The sequence below is a fragment of the Ochotona curzoniae genome, unplaced genomic scaffold (assembly GCF_017591425.1).
Source record: "Ochotona curzoniae isolate NIBS_2020 unplaced genomic scaffold, NIBS_Ocur_1.0 contig_248, whole genome shotgun sequence".
Classification (NCBI taxonomy): domain Eukaryota; kingdom Metazoa; phylum Chordata; class Mammalia; order Lagomorpha; family Ochotonidae; genus Ochotona; species Ochotona curzoniae.
In genome coordinates this window covers 43,615-70,690 of record NW_024465475.1, presented here as the reverse complement: position 1 = coordinate 70,690, position 27,076 = coordinate 43,615, and the positions used below count along the sequence as shown (strand labels likewise).

Sequence of the window (27,076 nt, the reverse complement as noted above, 5' to 3'; positions counted from 1 at the left end):
ATGACCTCTGAGGAACATCTTATTGACAAAGAGACAGTACTCGCAGGTACATGAGGGGGCAAACATCTAGTGGTTTGGGGGAGCCAATGGAGGATCTTTGTTGGTCAGACCGCTGCACATGCTAACTGATCTGAGCTTGTTAACATGGATCAACACAAACCACCCTCCATTGGTGCACAGTAAAGGTAGGGCTTGATCTGGCTCTATGGCATCTTTGGTTAATGCACCTGTATTGTAAAGGTAGGGCTTGGGGCCTGTCTAGCAGGGAAAGATTACACTACTGCCAATGAGTTTCATAGCAGGGGAAGATAATGTTAGGCTGGGTCATGATACTGACAGGCATATGCAAGAACCAGGTCTGGGGTCAGAACCTGTGGGGAATATGAGGGCTCAACCTGTGGAACTATAATTTCTGCTGGTTGGCTCAAGAGCTTAGAGTTGAAAAGAGCTGAGCTACACATGACCATGGAACCCTCTGACACTCATGGATACTGGGATTGGGAATGGGACATACTGATCCAAGATGCATCACAGAGCAGTCCTACATACAACACACACAGGAAACATGGCAGGGAGCAGGCCTGGTACAGGTTATTGGGTGTCACTTTGATTGGAATGTAGTTTCCAACTTGTATACTTGAGTGCCAAATATGGAGTGAGCATGGTTTGGTTCTGCTACAGCATTGGCTGGTTTGCATCAGAGAACGGAGTGGAGACAAAACTGATCCAGCAACTGCAACCACCAGTGTGTGCAAATGCTGATGTGGGTGACACATTGAGCTGGCCCCTGTACTTACAACAGTCAAGTCTGGGATCACCTCAGATAAAATTTCATTAGGGATCATTCAGCTGAACTGATGTACTCAGAACTCCATCCATGGAGAGAAATGTGGGATTTCTGTTCTGACTTTGGAGTACCTGTGTCAGAACTGGTTCTCTACAGTTGCTGAAGATGGAGCAGTGGACAGCATGCTCAGACACACATGGGGGGCATGGCAGTCTACTGGGGCCTGCAGAGGACATCTATTATCACAGTAGAGGAAGGAGGGCAGAACAAATTGGACAACTAACCCAGCCAAGTACTTATAGCAAAGTACTTATAGCAACTAGAATGGAAACTCTAGTTGCAATGTCAACCAATGCATTGTGGAAGGATTTCTTACGAAAACCATTTGATGAGAACCCTCAGATCATGTTCCATATCGGGGGACCCTGGAAAATAAGATGACTATTCCACAACCCACGGTTTTATCATTGGGACTTTGGGAGTGGCTTCTCTCCTTCTTTCCCCTATGCCCAGACACAGGAAGAAGAAAATTTGGAAACAATGGTCTCATCCACTTTCACCAAAATCTCGATCCTTCCTAGTTTAAACTGCCACATGTGCATGCTCCCTTCTCAACTATGGAAACAGCATCAAAATAAAATATTAAATACAACTCTAAGGTATAAATTTCTGTGATTCAAGAAACATATTCTACAGTATTTTTTATGGCAACCACAGCACACTCATTTGTAACTATAATTTCTATTACTAATGAGAAAGAACCAATGATCATCAGAGATATCTACAAATCAAAAGTTTTCACTTGGGCTCAGCACAAGAGCATAGTGGTTAAAGTCCTCACCTTGAATGCACCGGGATCCCATATGGGCACCAGTTTTAATCCTAGCAGCCCCACTTTTCATCCAGCTCCCTGCTTATGGCCTGGGACAGCAGCAGAGGATGCCCCAAAGCTTTGGGTCCCTACACCAATATGAGAGAATCAGAAGTTGTTCTTGGTTCCTGGCTTCAGTTTGGCTCAGCGCCAGGCATTATGGCCAATTGGGGAATGAAATATCAGACAAAAAATCTTCCTCTCTGGCTCTCCTTCTCTCTGTATATCCACCAATCAAATAAAAAGAAATAAAATTTTAAAAAGGAAGTTTTCATTTTACAGGGCCAACACCTAAAAAATAACCATAAAAAATATCAATAACTGGATGCTAAAGGAATGCTGGCATTGCAGGCAACAGTGTAACATGTTAATCTCAGAATATGTCACAAGGATTGTTTACATATACCAATGTGATAATTAAAAGTCAGAGATTTGACCCAGTACAGTGGCCTACTGCCTAAATTCCTTGCCATGAATGTGCCAGGATCACACAGGGGAACAGGTTTCAGGCCCGGAGACAATACTTCCCATCCAGCTCCCTGCTGGTGGTCTGGGAAAGCAGCCAAGGATGGCTCAAAACAATGGGACCCTGCAACCACTTGGCAGATTTGGAGGAAGTTCCTGGCTCTTGGCTTCTGATCTGCAGAGCAACAGCTATTGTGAGCACTTGGGGAGTGAATCATCGGGCCTAGGTACTTCCTATCTCTCTTCCTCTCTGTGTATCTGACTTTGCAATAAAAATAAATAAATCATTTTAAAAAATATATCAGGGAAACTTTTCCCACTGAACCTCCTCCTCATCCTCTATATGATTTAAAATGTTGGTACCCAGCATTTGCATGAAGTTACCTGGCATATTGTAAATACCATTGCTAGAAAACTAACCTTGAACCTAAATGGATTTACACTGCTTAAGTCACAATGTCACTATTCACTTGAAAGGATGAATGGCAGATATACAGATGTTTTATTCACTGCTTTATTTCTGAATGCGTTTACCAGCTGTGGCTGGACAGACTGACTCCAGGTATCCCTCTTGCAACTCACATGTGTGTGGGAGATATGCAAGTACTTATGCCACCACCAGATGCTTCTCATTAGGAGGAGGCTGGATTGAAAGGGCTGTGTAGCCAGGACTAGAATTAGGTGCACTAAAATGAGACACATTCATTCCAGCATACCCATACCCCCTGACACTGCTTAATTCATTTTAATACTGCTGTCAAGTTACAGGCCAGGTATTCAAAATGGGATCAATGTATCTCGGTTAACAATTGTGGCAAAAAAACATACAGTGAGTGTGCTCCACTCCTAGTTCTTACCTTGATTCCAGCTTCCCATTAATGCACACCTTGGGATGCAGTGGTGATGGCTTAAGGCACTGAGGTTCTGCCACCCACAGGAAAACCTGCATTGAGTTCTCAGCTCCCAGCCTATGCCCTGAGACACACTTGCAAGTTGTGGACATTTGGGAGGTGAACCAGTACATTGGACCTCTGAATTTCTCTCACATTCTCTTAAACAAAATTAGAAATAAATCAATGGCCAGAAAGTACAATGTGATTTTGGATGTCAGATCATTGAAAGAAAAGTGTGTGACAGCACACGAGAGCACAAACCTTCACTTTCTTTGTTCCCATATAATTTAACACATAAGTGACCTAAACATGATACTAACAACAATGAACAAGATGATAAAATGTACAACAAATAGAAGGAATGGCAGATACCTGAACTTCTCAAGAAATAGAGGAGTGTTATTTAAAATTGTGTTTATGGCCAGGAACAGTAGTATACTAGCTGAGGTCCTCATCTTGCACACACTGGGATACAATACAACTACCAGTTCATATCTCAGCTGCTCCACTTCCCAGTCACCTAGCTGCTTGTGGCCTGGGAAGGCAGTAGAGGATGACCCAAAGCCTTGGCTCCCTGTACCCATGTGGGAAAACTAGAAGAGGCTCCTGGCTCCTGGCTTCAAATTGCTTCAACTCTGGCTAAAGCATTTGGATCCCACTTGGGGAGTGAAATAGTGAAAGGAAGATCTTTCTGTCTCTCCTTCTCTCTGTAAATATGACTTTTCTATACAAATAAAAGAAGTCATAAAATTTATTTTGTAATATTTGCAAATATTCATTGCAGACATTAGGGAAACTACCCAAACCAAAATTTAGGAGATGCATATCCTTGGTATCTTAATAAAGGACAGAAAATTGGTTCCAGCATCGTGACCTACCACCTAAAATCCTCACCTTGAATGCAGCAGGATCCCATATGAGTACTGGTTTTAAGCCCGGTGTCCCTGCTTCCCATCCAGCTCCTGCTTGTGGCCTGCAGAAGCTGTCGAAGACAGCCCAAAGCCTTGGGACTCTACACCTGTATATAAGAACTAGAGGAATCTCTTGACACTTGGCTTCAAATCAGCGCAGTACTAGCCATTGTGGTCACTTGGGGAGTGAATCAGCAGATGAAAGATATGCCCCTCTGTCTCTCCTTCTCTCTGTATATCTGACTTTGCAAAAAAATAAATCTTTTAAAAAATAAAGGACAGAAAATGCAATCCTATAAGATATTCAGGTAAAATGAGGAGGTGTGGGCATCTAGTAGAGTGGATGACAAACTGCTTGGAGACGCTCACGCTACACTGGACTTCCGGTGTCTGCGTTACTGCTCCACAACCAATTCCATCTTGCTGCTAACGCACTCCCTGGAAGTGGACAGAGAATTTCTCAAGTATGTGAGTCTTTGCAACTGCTATCATGAACATAGACTTAGTTCCTGGCTCCTGTTTCGGCCCTGACCTTGTTACAATCTTACAGGGAATTAAGGAGTTAACCAGCAGATGGTAGATCACCTTGACTCAAGGACTTTTGTAAATGAAATACATGAATAAAGATGGTGAGACAAAGAAATAATTTGAGAACAAGAATTGGCACACATGTTTGGAGCAGCTTTTCACACACAATTTTGAGGACCTCATGCTTCTTCCCAGTGATTCTAAATACAATAGCGCATTATGTGAAGGAAAATCTCATAAAAAAAAATGAGGTAAGGTACACACCAACTGGCAGTAATCAGGACAACCTAATGCTACAGTATCAGTGTCCAGCCAGTGGGAACTGCTACTTAGCAATGTGATCAGATCTCAGTTAACACTACATGAAGAAAATAAAGTCAAACCAAATCCTAGAGAAACACAAAATAAGTATACATGGAGGAAATGTTAGACTGAAATCCTTCTACTGTACCCATACTAAATACACCATCAGAATTTATCCACCAATTATAACAAAAGAATATTGTCCCATATGTGAATTAGCATATGAGAAATAAAAAGCAAGAAAATCTCTCATCACATCAAAACAAAAGCAAAGGCCAACGTTGTGATATAATGTGTAAAGCTGCCAACTGCAACACCAGCATCCCATATGGAATCAGCTGTTCCACTTCCAGCCCAACTCTCTGTGAATCTCCTTAGAAAAGCAGTGGAAGATCATCCAAGTGCCTGGTCCCTGATCTCCCACTTGCAAGACCTGGAGGAAGCTGCAGGCTCCAGGACTCAGCTTTGTGCAGCACTGCTCATTTTAGCCATACGGACAGAGAGCGAGTGGATGGAAGATGTGTGTCTCTTACTTTTTAACTATCACTTGAAAATAAACAAATAAAAAAAATGTTTTTAAAGAAAAGAAAAAAAATACATTTTGAAGGTTCTTTTATTTGGACAAGGGGAGAAAGAGATGCATCTTGTGGCTCACTCCATATATGGCAGCACTTTCTGGGCCAAACCAAAGCAAGGAAATTCGAGCTTCTTCTGGGAGTCCCAAAGGGGGGCAGGAAACCAAGGCCTGAATTGACAAAGGCTATTTTCTCAATCCAATTTTGCTGAAAACATGGCAGAAAATAAAATTGTCAAGAATTTACTTTTCTTTCACTTACTCCATTGCATACACTCAGGTTCCATGCAAGAGAGCAAAGATGTAACACCCAAATCAGAGCACAACATTCCTGCCTAAATTTGCAAACTGTGAATCAAAGCACCAGGACATGACAGAGAATGAGCTCTGGGAAGCAGCCTACTTACACTTCACAGGAGGATCCACACTCAGCAGCTTTGCCAGGTGCCCAGGCCTGGGGGATCACTCTCATTGGGGACACAGTGCCAAGGAAGACTCACTGCACTGATGGAGGGAATCCTAAGCAGCCAGAAATGTGACAGTGTGGACCTGGGAACTCCGCACAGCCTGTGGTTTCTCTGATGCAACCACACATCTAACACCAACTTAAGGCTGTAGCCTCTGTGATTTTTTTTTAAACACTACATGTGTTATATTTGCTTAATACCAATTTACTACCAACAACTAATCACAACACAATTCAATTATTTCATCATCTGCAGTTAGTAGAGGCCTCAGGGTCAAGGCTCACTCTCGATACACAGGTGCAGGTTAATGTTAATGAATAGCAGGTGTTAGCTCTTTCTGGTCTTTCGTCGCCATTAAGAAGTTATCTAGAGCACAGCCCAGTATCTTAGTGGTTGAAATTCTCCCCTAGCCAAGGCCAGGACCCCAGGAAAGTTCCAATTTTAATCCCTGTGACTGTGTTTCCCATTCAACTCCCTGCCTGTGACCTGGGAAGGCAGTTGAGAACAGTACAAAGCCTTGGGAACATGCACCCATGTGGGAGACCTAGAAGAGGCTTTGGGCTCCTGGCTTTGGATCAGCACAGCTCAGGCCTTTGCAGTCACTTGGGGACTGAGTCAATGAACAGAAGATCTTCCTCTGTCTCTCCTCCGCTCTGTATATCTGCTTTCCATAAAAACTAAATTAAAGTTAAAAAATCCTTCTCCCAGATTTTAAGCAAAAATTAAAATTTTTATTAAGCCAGTCAATTATACTCACAGCTTTTTTTTTACCCTTACTGCCACCAGAATAGGGACACTGCAAATGTTCCCCTGAAATAACTTATGAAACCATTCACAAATACACTCACAAATTGATAAGTGCTCCAGGCCATCAAAATTTCACCTTCGCAAAGATTCCTTGTTGGTACAAATTATACTCTGGTTAAACCAACTTCCGGATGCAAAATGAAATTGCTCTGCATCCCAAGCACACTATTCTAGAATGTATCCAGGCCTTTACCATGATTTTACTCCCTAGGTAGGCACGGCTGAGAGAAACCCTAGTGCATCAAACATTTATTTAGATGATATTAATATATCCCCAAGGAATGGTGCTCTGCATGTGTGATCGAAGGGGTTAGCTATATAAACAAGATGAAACACATCTGATGCCCTCTGACATGTATGAGAGCAGAATGGGATGTGGAACAGAATAAACTAGTCTGCTGTACATAATGGCAAGCATGGAAACTAGGGCTGGGGGCTGGGTAGGGTCTGGTAGGGGTTATTGTGGGTGGCTCCAACTAGGCTGCAGCTTATGTGAGGCTCAAGTGTATGCTGGGTAAAATTACACAATTTGTAGCACCACATGCTTCTTCCCAGTGATTCTAAATACAACATCACAGTATAGGAAGGAAATTCTGATAGAACAACAAGGGAGGGTACACACCGACTGGCAGTAAGCAGGACAACCTAATGCTATGGTATCAGTGCCCAGCCAGTGGGAACTGCTACTTAGCAATGTGATCAGAGATCTCAGTTAACACTACATGAAGAAAATAAAGTCAAACCAAATCCTAGAGAAACTCAAAATAAGTGGACATGGAGGAAATGTTAGACTGAAATTCTTCTACCATCCCATCCTAAATACACCATCAGAATTTATCCACAGTCTATAACATAATATTGTCAGATATGAAAAACACTTGCAATGAATTTGCATATGAGAAATATTAAGCAAGAATAATACTGTCATCACATCAAATACAAAAGCAAAGGCCAGAATTGTGGTATAATGTGTAAAGCTGCCAACTGCAACACCAGCATCCCATATGGAATCAGCTGTTCCACTTCCAGCCCAGCTCTCTGTGAATCTCCTGGGAAAAGCAGTGGAAGATCAATAAAGTGTCTGGGCCCTGATCTCCCATATGCAAGACCTGGAGGAAGCTGCAGGCTCCAGGACTCAGCTTTGTCCAGCACTGGTTATTTTAGCCACCTATGTAATGAACCAGTGGGGAGAAGTTCACAGTCTCTTTTACTTTGTAAATGTTACCTAATGAATATTTTTAAGGTTTATTTCATTACCTAAAATGCAGAGACAGAATGAGCTCTCCCATCTTCTGCTTCACTCCATATATGTCAGTACTTGCTGAGTCAGGCCAAAGGAAGGAATTTGGAGGTTCCTCTGGGTGTTGTACAAGGAGCAGGGACCCAGGCACCTGGGACACCTTATGCTGCTTTCCCAGATTTCCCAGTGAGGAGCAGAATTTTAAGTGAAGCAGCCACATCTAGAACTGGCATCCATATGCAGGTAGCAGCTTCATTTGCTTGCTAGCACACTTTGTATCAAAAAAAAAAAAATTAAGCAATCACAAACATCAAACATCAGACAGAATCAGGACTTAGTCACCTCTGGGGTCAGAGGTAAAAGAAATCAAGACCTGAACTTAAAAAGGCTTTCCTTTGCCTAAGCATTCAGTTTAGTGTTTAGTTTTACTAAACCATGGAAGAAAATAAAGTCAAAAATTTTCTTTCACTGAGACCACTGATTAAACTCAAGTTCCATGCAAGAGAGCAAAGATGTAACACCCAAATCAGGGCACAGCATTCCTGCCTAAGTTTGCAAACTGGAAATCTAAGCACCATGACATGACAGAGAATGAGCTCTGGGAAGCAGCCTGCTTACACTTCACAGGGAGATCCACACTCAGCAGCTTTGCCACATATCTAGGCCGTGGGGATCACTCTCACTGAGGACACAGCACCCAGGGGGGCTCACTGCACTGATGGAGGGAATCCTAAGCAGCCAGAAATGTGACAGTGTGGACCTGGGAACTCCCCACAGACTGCAGTGTCTCCACCAGCATCTTAGCTCTCTTCTGCAGCCACACACTCAAATCCAAGAGAAGGTGGTAACCACTGGGATTTTCTTCTTTCATTTCTAACATCAGATGTGATACATTGCTTAATATCAATTTACCACCAAGAACTAATCACAACACAATTCAATTATTTGATCATCTGCAGTTAGTAAAGGCCTCAGAGTAAAGGCTCCCTCTCTATGCACAAGTGCAGGTTTATGTTACTGGATAGAAGGCTCTCTCTGGTTTTGTCCCCTTTAAGAAGTTATCTAGGGACGCTAGCCAGAGCTATCTCCTTACCTTAAGTTTCTCTACGTTGTGGAGGGTCATGGTATAGAGAATCCAGACTACTCCTTTTCTCAGTAAATCTCAATGGTCTTAAGACCCCTGGCCACTTATTTAGCACAGAAATTATAACTTTCTATCCAACCAAATACACTCACAAATCTCTAAGTGCTCAAGGCCACAAGAATGTTACCTTCAGAAAGATTCTTTGTTGGTACACTCTCCTCTGACTTAACCAACATGTTGATGCAAAATGAAACTCCTGTGTAACAAGTACAATGTCCTAGAATTTATCTAGTCCTAGGCCAAGGTTTTATGTTCTAGGTAGGCAAGGTTAAGAGAAGACAGAGTGCATCAATCATTTCTGCATTGCCCCTTAACTATCATATTCAAACTAAATGGTATCAATATGTCACCAAGAATTGGAGCTCTGGATGGGTAAAAAAAGTAATAATGTTCCAAAAAGGCTAGCTGTATACAATAGATGCAACACAAAAGATGCACTCCAGTTTCATGGCATCAATTGCCATTCCTAATGCCAGCCCCATTCCACCGCTGTCTTTCACTGGGATTGAGTAAGCCAGGATAAGTTAGTCATGTTTGTTATAAAGAATTTTGAAACAAGAAAACAAAAAGAGAAGTCACAAGTCTGAAGGTAAACCAGGTTTTTCACACAAGTACTCTAAAACCAAGCCACTCTCTGCTGCCTCCCAGCCTGGGCAGTAGCTACACAATGCATTTGCACAGAACTGAAACCCAGGCATTCTGATGGAGACACAAAGTCCCAATGTCATTTTAACCACTGTCACACACACCCACATAGGGCAGTGATGCCTTCCTGTGCAGTGTCAGGTGGCCCTTCATTGCTTTTCTCCCGTGCCTATTGTTCACAACAAACATTTCTTTTAAACAGCTAATGCTTATATTATGGGATAAAAATAAAAGGGAGGGGGTAACATATTAGCAAAGTTGAATGCATTGTTCCTTGGGAGGACAGAGTGCATAGTGTTGTACTTTTTCAGGCCAAAATCAGCACTTGCATTCAGGGAGGAGATCTGGACATGTAGGGGTTTATTCCCTGCCTTAATGCTCTCTGGCTCATCCTCCTCTAAAATTCAGGGAGACATCTAACCCCAATTATGAGAACTTAAGAAGAGGGGATAGCTGGCACCATATCACAGGCCATCAGGTTAAATCAATTCAGGTAATTGGCACCTTAATGGCTTATTGCTGGGGCATTTTCTAGAGAAGCCCCTTTGCGTGAGTCCCCGTGCACTCCCTTGGCTTGTCTAGAAGGTCACTGTGCCACCCCAGGCCTCTGCCAAGCACAACGCCAGCACCACATGCTGCCCCTCAACCTTGCAGCAAAACTCTGAGCAAAACAAGGCTGTTTGTTCTAACTGCTGGAGTCTGTGCTGGTCTGGTGTGAGCAACAAGAAAACTGCCCCAGACCCTTAGGAGGAGCTTCACTGAGGACTGAAATGGGGGCTCAAGACGCTGTTGCTCAACTCAAAACATACTTTTACATAGGAAAAAAAGAAATCCTGCACAACATGAAGGTCGCACTGTCCCTGGGCACTCCCCCTCCTCACTGCACAATGGGTTCCACTGTGAGTCCTAGTGTTCAAGGTCAGTGCTGCAAAGTGAGGACCCCAAGGTCCCCCTCCTGGCCTCCGCCCGCCCCGCGGCCTCAGGAGATGCTCTCACACACTCACCCTTCCCAGCTTCTCACCAGTCGGGGGTCCTGCACAGGCTCCTGCGGGGAGGGAGCTCACAGGGCAGCACTGGCTCAGCCACCTGCGCCTCTCCACCAACACAACCAGCAACACCTCCCACGGGCTCCCAGAGGGTTTTCTGGGCGCGCCTGATTGGACCACTCCCACACACCTAGACTACGCATGACATCACAATGCATAGCCAATCAGAATCACAAAGGGAGGAGAGACAGTGAGGTAGGATTCTGGAGGGCTGGGGAGTGAGGGGCGGGGCTTCACCTCAGGCAGGAAGTGGCCTCCTCTCTTGCAGCTTGAGCCTTCCAACAGCAGGGGCCGCTGTCGCCTCTCACATCAATCCACCTCCTGGCCTCTCCTTCCCTCTCTGCTTCGGGTTCTAGTCTGCAAACCCAGAAAGGTAGAACAAGAGTCTGTGGATACTCCTCACCGAATATTCAACAGTTCCTGAAACTTTTCTCCTGTATATTGCCACGTTTTTTTCCATTAGTTCATTTCACCTTTTTCAATGCAGATTACACATTCACAATAATGTATAATACACAAAGCGAAAAAAGGGTTTGTCCAGATTCAATCTAGAAAAAGAAAACTTGCAGTCATATATGTGATTCATATTATATCTATATTTTCTATTGAATGCTCTATATATGTATTTCTTTAACTCTTCTTCCACAATTTGTGACTTTTGGTTTCTGTCTTAAAACACCTTTTGAAGGGGTATTTTTAAAAATGTTGTGGTGAGAGAGGAGAGAAGATGGCCGACGTAGGAGGAAGGCTGTGAGAGAGCGTCCAGTGAAAGAGGGATAGAAAGTTACAGAAGCAGCAAAGTGGAACAGCAGGGAATCGCAGGGAGAGGTCCGTGAGGCTCCCTGGGACAGTGTGGAGCCAAAAAGATCCACACAACTCGGAAGAACAGCGAGAACGGAGCAGGGCAAAGGTAGAGAAACCGACATCCCACTCCAGACCTGCTGAGTCACTTTTGAAAGCGGCCTGACGGGAGACGCGGACAGCCCGGAGGCGGGGAGATCGGGCGGACCGTCGCCGGCGGGAGGCGGAGGCAGACTGCAGCGGCCGGACGTTTGGTGAGCCGGGGGGTTGACGTGGTAGCCTCCGCATTCCTTGACCCCCTACTGAGGGTCCAGCCTCTGAGAACGCGGGGCAGAGAGACTGAAGCTGTCGGGTTTATGCCTTGGGAACTACGCACAGTGGTGTTGGTGGCTGAGGGGGCACCAGGAAGGCGCCTCGGATGTTCCTACACTGAGAGGGCCAGTGCGTCTCAGTGCGCAGAGGCTGCTGGTGAGGATCTGGAGTCCTCCACATCCTGCCTGGTGGAAGCGCGATAACATCGGGAAGACCCTGGTCGCTGCGCCGAGCGGACTAGGCGGCCCCGCCTGCAGCAGCCGAGCGGATTAGGCGGCCCCGCCTGCAGCAGCCGAGCGGATTAGGCGGCCCCGCCTGCAGCAGCCGAGCAGACTAGGCGGCCCCGCCTGCAGCAGCCGCCTCCACAGCGCAGGTGTCAGATGTCAGGGGAGCTTTGAGACTTGGGAAGTGTAGCGCTGTGTGTCCCCGACACGCAGGTACCACTCCCATAGGGTGAACTGCTCACCCCTCGCCTCCCACCCCGCAGTTCTGAGCGTGGGCGACCCACCAGGAGAGCTCTGAAAACTCCTGCATCACACTGACACGGTGCGAACCTGCCGTGAAATAATAACAGGGCGCCTGGGCCACTCCCCCGCTAAGGGCCGGTGTGAGAGAGCCACACAGGAGCAGGGGCTCTGAACACCCACACACCACGAGTGGTGGATTCACTGCACAAGAGCCACGCCTGGAAAGTGCCTCACCCACAGTCCCGTGTGTGGGAGACGCACCAGGTGGGCTCTGAAAAACCTTGCAGTCCCTGACACGGAGAACGCAGGGAGAAAGCACATAAAACCTTCTAAGTCCTGTGGATTCCCGTGCAGGGGGCACACCCAGAGAGCGCCTCCATCCCTCCACGCCCTGGGGTGTCACACCTGTTGAAGAGGTGCCCAGAGTGTGCCTGGAATCCACTGGGCCCCCAAGGTGGTGCTCTTCAGCCCCGGGCCCTGAGAACGCACCAACGGTGCCTTGAAAATTACCACGCCCGGCAACACCACGCCTGCAGGCTCCAATCTCTACAGGAAAGCACCTGACAGCCCCTCAACACACGGGTTCATTTGCCCCACCAGAATACACCAACGCAATGGGAAAAACCACCAGAAAGAGCTGTGCTCCAGATGAAAGAGCCAGCACCCCACCAAACATGGGCCAAAAGCCATTATCAATATCGGCGATGCGAGATGAAGACATGGACGTGTTACCAGCAAAGGAATTGATGAAAATAATGCTAAAATTTCTCAGAGACGTGGACACAAAGCTGGAAGACTACCAGAACCGCATAATCACCGAAATACAACAAATCAAAACCAAACTGGATGCCCAAGAGAATAAGATTGAAAGCCTCATCAACAGAATAAATGCGGCAGAGGAAAGGATCTCTGAAACAGAAGACACACAAAATGAAAGTGCCCAGCGAATTAAACAGCTGGAGACAAACCTCAGCAAAACTAATAAAATGATGCAAGAGATGAAGGATTACCTTAGAAAACTGAATATTCGGATCATCGGCCTCCCTGAGGGAGTAGAAAGAGAATCTGGGATGCAAGCAGTGCTTGATGAAATTATACAGGAAAACTTCCAAAACACTTGGAACACGAATCCACCCCGCATACAGGATGGACAGAGAACTCCCAACAGACATGATCCAAAGAGATCCTCACCCAGACACACGGTGCTCAGGTTCTACTCCAATGAAGACAAAGAAGGAATCCTGAGACAAGCACGAAGTAGAGAAAAGATCACATACAGGGGAAAACCCATCAGAATCACTGCTGACTTCTCCGAAGAGACCCTACAAGCAAGGAGAGAATGGACAAAGATCTTCCAAGTCCTGAAACAAAACAACTGTCAACCAAAAATAATCTACCCAGCAAAGATCTCATTTGTATATGAGAACGAAATCAGATACTTCAATAGCAAAGAAAAACTAGAAGAATATGTCTACACAAAACCAGCTCTGCAAAGTCTCCTTAGAAATGCACTAGTCCCGGACAAAAAGGAGGCAAATCACAAACAAAGCTGGCAAATAAGAAGGTCTCCAAACTAAAAGCTGCACAAACAAGACAACTACATTGGCAACAACACACACACAACACAATCACATGGCAGGGCAAAATTGCAAACTCTCAATTTTAACTCTCAACACAAATGGTCTAAATTCACCAATCAAAAGACAGAGATTAATAGAATGGATCATCAAACAAGACCCAACCATCTGTTGCCTACAAGAAACGCATCTAACCAGAAAGGATGCAAAGAAACTGAAAGTGAAGGGATGGAAAAAGATATTTCACGCCAATAGACGAGAAAAAAAAGCTGGGGTAGCTATCCTAATTTCAGATGAAATAGATTTCATTCTAACTAATATCAAAAGAGACAGGGAAGGCCATTTTATACTGGTGAAAGGAATGATCCATCAAGAAGCAATCACCATCATTAATGTTTATGCACCGAATCTTAATGCACCTAGTTACGTAAAGCAATTACTTACAGACTTAAAGGAAGACATAGACACCCGCACAATTCTTGTAGGCGATCTCAACACACCTCTAACAACAATGGACCGGTCCACGAAACAAAAACTCAACAAAGAAACAACAGAGCTCACACAAACAATAGAACAACTAGACTTAGTAGACATATATAGAACTTTTTATCCTAAGGCCACAGACTATACATTCTTCTCAGCGGTGCATGGCACCTTCTCCAGAATCGATCACATGATAGGACATAAAGCGAATCTAAACAACTTCCAAAACATTAGTATCATACCATGTACCCTCTCAGACCACCATGGGATGAAACTGGAAATCAACAACTCAAAACTCCCCAGGAAGTATAGGCACTCTTGGAAATTGAACAATATGCTATTAAACGAACAATGGGTCAGAGAAGAAATTAAAGATGAGATCAAAAAATTCATGGAAACCAACGAAAACTCTGATACAACATTCCAAAACTTGTGGGACACCGCCAAAGCAGTGCTAAGAGGTAGATTCATTGCAATCGGAGCGCATGTCAAGGCCCAAGAAAGACGCCAAATACAGGAACTAACCACACACCTCCAGGATCTGGAAAAACAGCAGCAGAAGAGTCCCACGCACAATAGGAAACAAGAAATCATCAAAACAAGGGAGGAGATAAACCAAATAGAAATCAAAAAAACTATACATAAAATCAACAAATCAAAAAGTTGGTTTTTTGAGAAAATAAACAAAATAGACACTCCACTGGCCCGATTGACCAAAAAAAAACAAGAGAAAGTGAGAATCAATAGCATTAAAGATGAAAAAGGCAACATAACAACAGACACTGCAATCATTAAGAAAATAATTAGAAATTACTACAAAGAACTGTACTCCCACAAATTTGAGGACCACCAAGAAATAGAAAAGTTCCTGGACTCCCACCACTTACCAAAACTCAGTCCGGAGGCAACTGCAGAATTAAATAAACCCATAACCGAGGTAGAGATTGAAACAGTCATCAAGGATCTCCCAACGAAAAAAAGCCCAGGCCCAGACGGCTTCACTACAGAATTCTACAAAACATTCCGAACAGAACTAACCCCAATCCTCTACAAGCTCTTCAAAACAATAGAGGAGGAAGCAACCCTCCCAAACTCATTCTATGAAGCCAACATCACCTTAATCCCAAAACCGGACAGAGAACCATCAGAGAAGGAAAACTACAGACCTATCTCTCTGATGAACATTGATGCTAAAATTCTCAACAAAATCCTAGCCAATAGAATTCAAAAAATCATCAGACAGATCATTCATCCGGATCAAGTAGGATTCATCCCTGGAATGCAGGGATGGTTCAACATTCGGAAATCCATAAATGTTATAAACCATATCCAAAAACTGCAAAACAAGAACCACATAATAGTTTCAATAGATGCAGAAAAAGCTTTCGACAAAATCCAACACCTCTTCATGCTAAAAACTCTAGCCAAAGTAGGCATAGATGGGAAAATCCACAACATAATTAAAGCAATTTATGAAAAACCCAACGCCAGTATCATACTGAATGGAGAAAAGCTAGAACCCTTCCCACTGAGATCTGGAACAAGACAAGGGTGCCCGCTATCACCACTGCTATTCAACATAGTCCTAGAGGTACTTGCAGAGGCCATAAGACAAGAAAAAGAAATCAAAGGCATACGTATAGGAAACGAAGAAGTCAAGCTTTCACTATATGCAGATGACATAATCCTATACATAGAAAAACCAGGAGAATCAATACAGAAACTGCTAGAACTTATACGAGAGTTTGGCAGAGTGGCGGGGTACAAAATTAACGAACGAAAATCAACAGCCATAGTGTACGCAAATAACACCAAGATGGAAGAAGATCTAACCAACAGGATACCATTCAAAATAGCAGAGAGAAGTATGAAGTATTTGGGAATAAATCTAACCAAAAGCGTAGGAGACCTATTCGAAGAAAACTACAAACTATTTAAAAAGGAAATTGAACAAGACCTCAAAAGATGGAATAACATCCCGTGCTCCTGGATAGGCAAAATCAATATCATTAAAATGTCTATACTACCACAAGCAATATACATTTTCAACGCAATTCCAGTCAAATTGCCCAAAACATTCTTCACGGAACTGGATACAATGATTCAAAAGTTCATCTGGAAACACAAAAAACCACGAATAGCTAGAACCATCCTGAAAAATAAGAGATTAGCAGGGGGAATCACAATCCCGGACCTCTGGACATACTATAGAGCAGTGGTTATCAAAACAGCCTGGTACTGGCACAAAGACAGAAAAGAAGATCAATGGAATAGAATAGAAGCACCAAAAGGGAACCCACACAAATACAGCCAATTAATCTTTGACAAAAAGACCAATGATAGCTCAAGCAAGTGGGAAGGCCTCTTTAGTAAATGTTGTTGGGACAACTGGCTGATAGCCTGTAGAAACAAAAGGATAGACCCACATCTATCACCATACACTAAGATCCAATCTACATGGATAAAAGACCTAAACCTACATCCAGAAACCTTCAAACTCTTGCAAGAAAATGTAGGAAATACACTGCAAGACCTAGGAGTAGGTTCCGACTTTCTAAGAAGGACACCAAAAGCAATAGCAGTTGAGAACAGAATAAACAAATGGGACCTCATCAAACTAAGAAGCTTCTGTACAGCAAGGGAAACAATCAACAAAGTAAAAAAGCAACCCACAGAGTGGGAGAAGATCTTTGCACACGATATAGGCGATAGGGGGCTAATTTCCAGGATATACAAAGAACTTCAAAACAACCAAAAAACCAAAACAAACAAGCCACTCAAGAAATGGGCAAGGGAAATGGGCAAACATTTCACAAAGGAGCAAGTCCAAATGGCAAACAAACATATGAAAAAATGTTCCAGCTCCCTAGCAATAAGGGAAATCCAAATTAAAACATCGATGAGGTACCACCTAACACCAGTAAGATTGGCCCACATAAACAAGAACACCAACGACGCTTGCTGGCGAGGATGCGGGGAAAAGGGAACCCTACTCCACTGCTGGTGGAGCTGCAAATTGGTACAGCCTTTATGGAAATCAGTCTGGAGAACACTCAAACAACTCGGAATCTGCATGCCATATGACCCAGCAATAGCACTCCTAGGAATATATCCAAAACACCTGTTTTACGACAAACCAACATGCATCCCCATGTTCATTGCAGCACAATCAGTAATTGCAAAAACATGGAAGCAACCGAAATGCCCATCAATAGAAGATTGGATAAGAAAGCTTTGGTTCATCTACTCCATGGAATACTACTCAGCTGTTAAAAAAAACAAAATGCAGTTCTTTGTGGCTAAATGGGCACAACTGGAAACTATAATGCTAAGGGAAATGAGTGAATCCCAAAAGATTAGATACCACATGTTCGCCTTGATTTAACCTGTAATTTATTGTTTGGTTGTTTGTTATTTTTTGAACGTGTCATTGATGCTGTCTCAACCCAGATGTTTCGAAGAATGGAACTTGCATTATTTTTAACATATTGTTTACCCAATACTATGTCAATTAATTCCATAATGTTGTATATTGATACTGAGGCCTTGTTGGGGCTTTTAACCGACCGGATCTTTACTCTGTTAGACCTATCTTCAGACCATAGAAGGTCTCCCCAGGAGGCCACTGAACTTATCTGGACAATAAGACGCTGAACTTTATGCTAGGCATGTGTTTGCAAGCAATGAATCTCAACTGAACTTGAACTATGGTTATGCAGCAAGGTGGAGGAATCCACCATGGGGGGAGGGGTATGGGGAGGGGTGGGGGGAATCCCCAGCGCCTATAAAACTGTACTACACAATACAGTGTAAGCAACAATAAAAAAAAAAATGTGTGGTAAGGTCAGATATACAGAGAGGAGGAGACACAGAGAGAAAGGTGAATTCTCTGATTCACTCCTCAATCTAAGTGCAATGGCCGGTGCTGCGCCAGCCTGAAGCCAGGTACCCAGAGTCTCTTCGAGTTCTTATCCAGCGCTGTAGGGTTCCAAGGCTTTGGGCTGTCCTAAACTGTGCTATCAATCGACCGCCATGGAGCTGGATGATAAATAGGGATGCTTGGATTAGAACTGGTGCCCAAACGCAATCCCGGCACATACAAGGCAAAGACTTAGAGCACTAGGCTACTGCACTGGGCCCTGTTCTAAAATAACTTCTAAGTATTTCAGAAAATCTTCTCATAAACTTGTGAATGACCACAAGTTTTATGAAGGCTGATGTTTATATCCCAGAAATAAAATATTTGCAAGGCATTTCTTTCTTAATGACATTTATTATTTTTTTATTTGGATGTGTATTTATTTATTTATTTATTGGAAGACAGATTTCCATAGAGAAAGAGAGACAGAGAGATAAATCTTGCCTCTGCTGGTTCCCTTCACAAGTGGACAAAACAGCCAGAATAGAGATAATTGAAAGTCAAGTGTTTCATACAGGTATTTTATGTGTGTGCAGGGTCCCAATGCTTTGTCCATCCTTGACTGCTTTCCCATGCCACAAACAAGGAGCTGGATGGGAAGTGGAGCAGCTACATATGAATTGTGCACATATGGGATCCCAGCACTTGCAAGCTAATGCTTTAGTCACTGAGCCATTGTGCCAGAACCATAATTTTTGATAATTTTGTTAATAGATTGCCACAATAGCTTGTTTTCAGTATGTACAAACACTCATTTGAGGCTATAAGTGAACTCTCATTTACTGTGAGTAGCCTTGGAAATTTTACTGGTATTGGAAACCTAGAAGAAGTTCCTTGCTCCTAGGTTAGGATCAGCTCAGCTCAGGCCATTGCAGCCACTTGGATATTCCTTGTGCCTACAGCATAAGCCAGCTGCCTGTAAAGCAATATTATGCAATCTGATCAATAATCAATATTTCCCTCCACCCTCTCCCCTCTCTCTAAGTCACACTGTGCTCCACCTACTTCTCACATCTCACTCCTTCCTTCACCCTCCTCTGTCTGAAGTTCCCTAGCTAGCTTTCCTCACTGAGAATCTGAGCGGCCACAACCACTTCTCCCCCTCCTCCTCCCTCTTCCTCTGCTTGAAGCTGCATTTTTTCCAAGGTTTAAGCTTTTTCTTTTCTCTTTCATATACTTCACCCACCACTCTCCCTAATCCAGAGGGATGGGGTACAGGATAAGCTAAATAACATCTACTTACAATCAAACAAAAACCCAAAAATGTTAAATGCCAAGCTTGTTCAGTAACTTGCTATAACAGAGCCCTCCAAAAGTAATAAACATTCAACAAGATTTTTTCACGTTAAATTTTGATTTAGGGCCCATCATGGAGGCCTAGCAGCTAAAGTCCTCAACTTGAAAGGGCTGGGATCCCAGATGGGCATCAGTCCTAATCCCAGCAGTCCTGCTTCCTATATTGCTCCCTGCTTGTGACCTGGGAAAACAGTGGAGGATGATGACCCAAAGCCTTGGGACCCTGCACCCATGTGGGAGACCTGGAGGAAGTTCCTGGATCCTGGCTTCGGATCGGCACAGCACCGGCCATTGCTGTCAGTTGGAGAGTGAACCATCGGATGGAAGATCTTCCTCTCTGTCTCTCTTCTCTGTATAAATGACTTTGCTCTAAAAATACATTAAATCTTTTTTCTTTAAAGATTTATTTTTATTATTATTTTTTTTTTATTGGAAAGGCGGATATACAGAGAGGAGAGACAGAGAGGAAGATCTTCCGTCCGATGATTCAATCCCCAAGTGAGCACAACGTCCAATACTATGCCGATCTGAAGCCAGGAGACTCTTCCGGGTCTCCCACGTGGGTGCAGGGTCTCAAAGCTTTGGGCCGTCCTGGACTGCTTTCCCGGGCCACAGGCAGGGAGCTGGAAGGGAAGCGGGGCTGCAGGGATAGAACCCGCGCCCATATGGGATCCCGGGCGTGCAAGGCGAGGACCTTAACCACTGCGCCACCGGGCTGGGCCCAAAAATACATTAAATCTTTTAAAAATTCTTTTTAGTTAGGTGAGATAAATATTTTCTTTTGTTAATTATTATTTTATTTTATGACATGGTTTCATAGGCTCTGGGATTCCCCTAATCTCTCACCAAGCCTTCCCCTCATAATGAATTACTCCATATTGTTACAGTAGTACAGTTCATATCCAGTCATGATTCCGTCATTGTAGGCAAGGTCCATGCAGAGTCCAGCATCCCATCATCCAGATAAATTCAACAGTTTCATTGGGTGACCCTCCTTGGTCCAAAAGTAGAGCTGGCAGAATATCATCCCCTCCAGTGAAAAGCCACTACACAACTTCAACAACAAGAAGAAACATGGAAATTCACAACATCATGAAGTTAATTAACATGATGTTGAGTGACCAGTTTGTTAGAAATTGCAAGTTCTTAACCACATCCTGTAACTATTTCATTGACATCTCAATTTTAGTATATACACAAGCAGTTGATATAAGCCTTAAAATGTTTATATGGTACGATTCTGCTATCCCATGTCTATTCTTATTTTTATATGTAGCAGCTTATATTAATCAAGTGTGATTTTTACTGAACTTCTGAAATTTTAGGATAGTCCAATTAGGCTTATAAGTCTCATAAGCCATATGTTAACTATTGAGCAGCAGAACAATATTAGGAGGGATGTGCAGAGAAATCTTCAATACATTAGTGAGGAGTAACTGATCTTTGTGTTCTACCTAGTAAGGTATATGGAAGTCCAAGCTGACATTTTCCTAACTTTGGAGCTTTGCTTATTTGTCTGTCTCTGTATACCTGACCCAATTATTTTTTGGGGGGAGGGATTGCAGAGCGACCCTGATGGTCATTGCAAGAGAGTTTGAGGAGCCAAAGTTGGAACTAAGTAAGGACCAGAGAAAGCTCCTCTCCTGAGTCCTGATGGAAGTTTACTGTTCTGTTTCTGAGGACTGCTCAGGGCTCCTGGCTGCTGTTCCGATGATGTTAGACCCTGTGAGGAAGGATCTGGGCTTCTTCCATCCAGTGTGGGAAATCCGATAGGGAAGAGTTGACCTCAGAGTTTGTGGCCTATGAGGGTACCCAATTCCCTGTGATCTCCTTGGCGGTTAGGATACAGTCCTTGGTGCCCATACTGATATTTCTTGGTGATGTACAGGGAGTCTCTGGTGTTAGGATACAAGCCTCCTCCTGTCCTCCTGTTCCACTCTGGGGTCCCCTCATGCTCTGTGCATATGACCTCCTATTAAAAGGCTCTCAGGATTGCTCTTGGATCCCATTGTATGTCTTTATACTTTTTGGTAATGTCAAATGCAAATTCGAGTCTGAGGTGTATAGAGTACCTGTTTCAATCTTGATAGATTATAATTTTTTAAAGATTTATTTTATTTTTTATTGCAAAGTCGGATATGCAGAGAGGAGGATAGACAGAGAGGAAGATCTTCTGTCTGATAATTCACTCCCCAAGTGAGCGCAACAGCCGGTGCTGCGCTGATCTGAAGCCAGGATACAGGAAATTCTTCTGCGTCTCCCTCACGGATGCAGGGCCCCAAGGCTTTGGGCCATCCTTGACTCCTTTCCCAGGCCACAAGTAGGGAGCTGGATGGGAAGTGGAACTGCCGGGATTAGAACCAGCGCCAATATGGGATCCCGGCACGTTCAAGGAGAGGACTGTAGACACTAGGCCACGTTGCCAGGCTCAATAGATTATACTTAACTTCTTCCTCACACATTCTAAGAAGGTGGAAGATTTCTCCTTTGCCATTGCAGATTAGCACAGGGTATTAAAAGCATATCAACATTTTAGTTCTTTTGTTTTTCTTTTATATATATATATATATATATATAATATATATATTTAATTTTGATACAAAAGTCTCTTGGGAAAAATTATTCCACCATGTAGTCCATGAGCCAGCAATGAATTTGACAAGAGAAAAGAGAGTATTTTTGCTGAGATCCCATATGGACCCCAATTCTAATCACAGCAGCTTCACTATCTATCCAGCTTCCATTCAGCTTGTGGCCTGGGAAAGCAGTGGAGGACGACCCAAAGCCTTGGGACCCTGCACCCAGGCAGTAGACCTGGAGGAATTTCCTGGCTCCTAGCTCTGGATTGGCATAGCACCAGCCATTGCACTCACTTGGGGAGTTAAGCATCAGATGGAAGATCTTCCTCTCTGTCTCTCCTCCTCTCTGCATATCCGACTTTGCAATAAAGATACACAAATCTTTAAAAAGAGAGAGAGTATTTGGAATAAATAAAACTGAAATAAAAAAACTTCAAAACACATGGAATGCAGCCAAAACAACAAAACAAAACAAAAGAAACAGTATCGATTGGATTCCTGAAGTTACACATTCCACACAGATTTCCTTGTATAAAGTATTCCTTATATATGGTATTTGTTGTTTTGTGACTGACTCATTTCACTGAGCATAATGATCTCTAGTTGGGACCACCTAGTTGTAAATAGTATAATTTCAATGTTCTTAATAGCTGAATAATCCATGGATTAGATGTACCACAGTTCCTTTAACCACTCTTCTTTGGATGCACAGCTAGACTGTTTCCATATCTCGGATATTGTAGCTTGTGCTACTATAAATAGGATTACAGATCCCCTTCTCACAAGCAGATTTCATTTCTATTGGGTATATTTCTAGCAGCAGGATAGCTGGGTCATATGGCAGATTTGTTTGCAATTCTCCAAGCACTCTCCATACTGATTTCTACAGTGGTTGTATTAGCCTACACTCCCACCAGCAGTGAAGGAGGGTGCCTTTCTCCCCACATGCAAAGTATTTGGCACGATTGGCCAGTCCCAGCATGTGTTCAACTTCTGACCTCCCCATGTGAACCCAAGCTCCCACCTGGCTGCTGCAAGGGCTGATCTGTGGCTGCCTCTGGATCCCTGGTTGTCCTTTGAGTCCAGATCACAGCTCACAGGTGGCTGCTGGGTTTTCTGATCCCTAAACACCGCTCAGCAGTCGTCCCCTCTTCCCTGTGTCTAGGGGTTCTCCAAGTACCTCCCTGTTGACTTCCTGGTCCCTAACTTTTTCTGCAATTTGCTCTCTGTTCCTTATCCTATCTAATAATTTTCTGTCATCTCAAATATGCCTACACCCTTTGCCGGCCAGTGAGATTTTCTAAATGTAAACTTAAGAATTATTAGCCTTTTGTGCCCTAAGAACAATGTTTGTGCCTGATTAAATGCAACTCTCTCTCTCTCTTTTTTAAGATTTATTTTATTTTTATTGCAAAGTCAGGTATACAGAAAGGAGGAGAGACAGAGAGGAAGCTCTTCCGTCCGATGATTGATTCCCCATGACCATAAAGGCTGGTGCTTGCCGAAACGGAGCCAAGAGCCAGGAACGTCCTCCAGCTCTCCTACAGTGGTGCAGGGTTCCAAGGCTTTCCTAGGCCACAAGCAGGGAGCTGGATGGGAAACAGGACTCCCGGGATTAGAACCAGCGCTCAGAGGGTATACCGTCTATTAGCTTGTTCAAAAAAGTATCAGGAGTTGTAAAGGCAGAGAAGAGAGTGTTTGCAAAAGGGAAAAGTAGTTTGCTGTCTCTTTAAGGACTGAGTGAGCAAGAAGAGGAGAGAAAGAAAGGCAGAAAGAAGTTTGAGTCCAGGGCTTGAGCCTTTCCAAAAAAATAATCACAACAACAATAATAATAATAATCACAGTTGGCGGCGACTTCGGCATGGGCCTGAGGTGGAGGGAAGCGCAGGTTTTTTGATCCGCATTCCATTTCGCTTCTCTCTCTCTCTCTCTCTCTCTCTCTCTCTCTCTCTCTCTCTCTCGGCCCTTGGTCTCATTCCTTCCTCCCCTCCCCAAATTGCTCTCCTCCACCTGGTCTCCTCTCAGAACCCCGTGATCCCTAATCACCCCCGCCCGCAGGGCTCCCCTAAACCTCCTCCTCCTCCTGCGTCAACCCACCGCCTGCCTGGCAGCCCCAACTCCTGTCTCCAGTGGGCCGGGCCCACGTGCACAGCGCCCGCATGTACAACAGATGGAGATGGAGCTCAAGCCGCTGGGCCCGCAGGCGAATTCGGGAGTCGGCGGCGGCGATGGCAATGCCATGGCAGCGGCTGTCTGCGGAAACCTGAAGGCCCAGGAACACCTTCATGGTGTGGTCCCTTGGGCAGCATCTCAAGATGGCCCAGGAGAACCCCAAGATGCACAACATTGAGATCAGCAAACACCTCATTTCCCCAGAGTGGAAACTGAGTCAGAGATGACGAAGGGCTGTTCAATGCTGAGGCCAAGCGGCTGCGGGCGCTGCACAAGAAGGAGCACCTGGATTATAAATATCAGCGGCTGTGGCGGAAAACCAAGACGCTCATGAAGAAGGATAAGTACACGCAGCCCAGAAGCGGGTTGTTAACCCCCAACAGCAACAGCATGGCCAGCGGGGTCGGGGTGGGCGCCAGCCTGGGCGTGGGCGTGAACCAGCGCATAGACAGTTACACACATGTGAAGGCTGCAGCAATGGCAGCTGCAGCATGATGCAGCACCAGCTAGGCTGCCTGCAGCACCTGGGCCTCAACGTGCACAGCGCGGCTCAGATGCAGCCCATGCATCACTAGGACGTGAGTGCGTTGCAGTACAACCCCATGACCAGCTCGCAGACCTACATGAACGGCTCTCCCACCTACAGCATGTCCTTCTCGCAGCAGGGCACCCCCGCAATGGCGCTTGGCCCCAAGGCCAGCTCCAGCCCCTCCGTGCTTATCACTTCCTCCCACTCCAGGGCGCCCTGCCAGGCTGGGGACCTCCAGAACATCAGTGTGTACCTCCCTGGTGCTGAGATGGCAGAGCCCGCCGCCCCAGCAGACTGCACCTGTTGCCTCACTACCAGAGCGGCCCGGTGCCCGGCACGGCCATTAACGGCACATTGTCCCTCTCGCACATGTGAGGAGGCCCTCCGGACAGCGGACTGGAGAAGGACTAGGGGCGGGAGGGGAGATTGGGGGGTAATAGTGGGGTGGGGAGTAGGGGAAAGACATTTTCAGAGGAAAAGGAAACAAACAAAAAACCCAGGAAATGGGAGGGGTGCAAAAGTAGAGAGTGAGAAGGAAGCATGATGGAAAGCAACAACAACAACAACATCAAAAAACAGGCGCATGCAACAAAAATGCTGGTGTGCCGACAAAGAAGAACATGTCATTGCTCACAGCAAATGACGGCCTCAGAGGAGACCACCCATCCCTTCTACACTGAATGCAAAAAGTGAGACGCCAACGAGAGAACTTTATAAAAGATGTAGTGATGCTGGACTTCATTTGGGGGGGACTATTTTTGTACAGAAAAAAAAAACAGGGGCGTGTATGGGCTGGGGAGGGCCGGGGGAGTAGACCTTGTATAGATCTGAAAGAAAAGAAAACTGCGCACAGCTTTTTTGTTTGTTTGTTTGTTTTTTAATTGTAAGGTGGATATACAGAGAGGAGGAGAGAGAGAGAGAGGAAGATCTTTCACCCGATGATTCACTCCCTGAGTTAGCACAATTGACTGATGTTGAGCCAATCCAAAGCCAGGAGCCAGGAGCACTTCTAGGTCTCCCATGAGGATGCAGGATCCCAAGACTAGGCTGATGACCCCTGCACCTCTAGGCTTCTCGCTGCTCCAGGCCCAGGCCCACTCTGCCCAAGACACCAACACACCTGCCCCACTGCTCCACTTGCTGCTGTAGAACCAGGTGGGCACTACCAGCCACTTGGCACCCCCAACAGGCTGCTCATAGACCAAACAGCATTCGGGGCTTGCCCTGCCAAGAAGCTCATAGACCAGTGCTGCAAGGACTGGCCAGTTCAGCTGGCATCCCCAGTGCCTCCAGTCCGCCAGATGTCTGCTCTGGTAACAATCCTGTGCGCACCCCTCCCCCCCGACCCTGCCCCACATTCCCAGCTTGCCAGCAAGCCTCTCAGAGTTCAGGTGAGCTCAATTTGTGCTCCATGTGCCTCTAACCCAACCTCACCATTGCCCCCTACCGCTGATCTAGGGTCAGGCCTGTTCAGACAGCATTCATGGCCCTGAGCATGCACTCCATCTGCTCCAGGGCCACATCATTCCAGCTGTCTAAGACAGTGCACCCCTCAGTCCTAGCTTGAAAACCACTCAGCCCCGCATGCTGCTTGGTCGGTATCCCCATGTGCCCCCAGTACCCACACCATGTGTTTCAGAGCCAATGGGTCATGGCAGTAAGCCCAGAGCCCAAGGAACCCACTGGCTGCTATTCCAGGACAAGCTGGACAAGCCAGTGCACTGTGTGCCCCCTCTCTACCTGCCATCTGCTTCATAGCCAAGTCATCCTGGCCAGTGTCCCTGCTCCTACAGCCTGTAATTCTCCATTTCAGGGCCAGACTGAATTGCGTGGGTGGAGGGAGGTGGCAACGGGCTTCTTTGACAGTACACCTTCTGTTGCCCCACTTGCCCATCCAGGGCCAGGCTCGGTTAGACAGCCTGGGCTCTGTCCTAGGAGCACTGCCACACTGTCCACTGTCTGCAGCTTGAGAGCGAGTCAGGCTTAGCCAATGATATTACTGCCTCAGCAGGCAGTGTGCTTGCCAGCTGCTCCAGGGCTGGGCCCCTTCTGCCAGTGACCCTGCAGCCCCAGCCTGCACACCTTGAGTCCCCTGCCACACAACATGCCCACTCTGCCTCCTTACCTGACCCTCCAGTGTCATCTCCCACACCCCTGGCCTGCCTGGAAGCTCCTCCAGGGCCAGAAGGGCTTGGTCCCACAACACTCATTTCTAGCCTGCCCGCCCCCATAGCCTTCATGCTGCTGCAGGGCAAAGAGG

At 45.3% G+C, this 27,076-nt stretch overlaps 1 pseudogene; it reads left to right on the top strand.

Moving 5' to 3' along the window:
* On the top strand, positions 1 to 25,191 carry LOC121152583 (annotated as a pseudogene).
* The last annotated feature ends 1,885 nt before the right edge of the window (positions 25,192 to 27,076 follow it).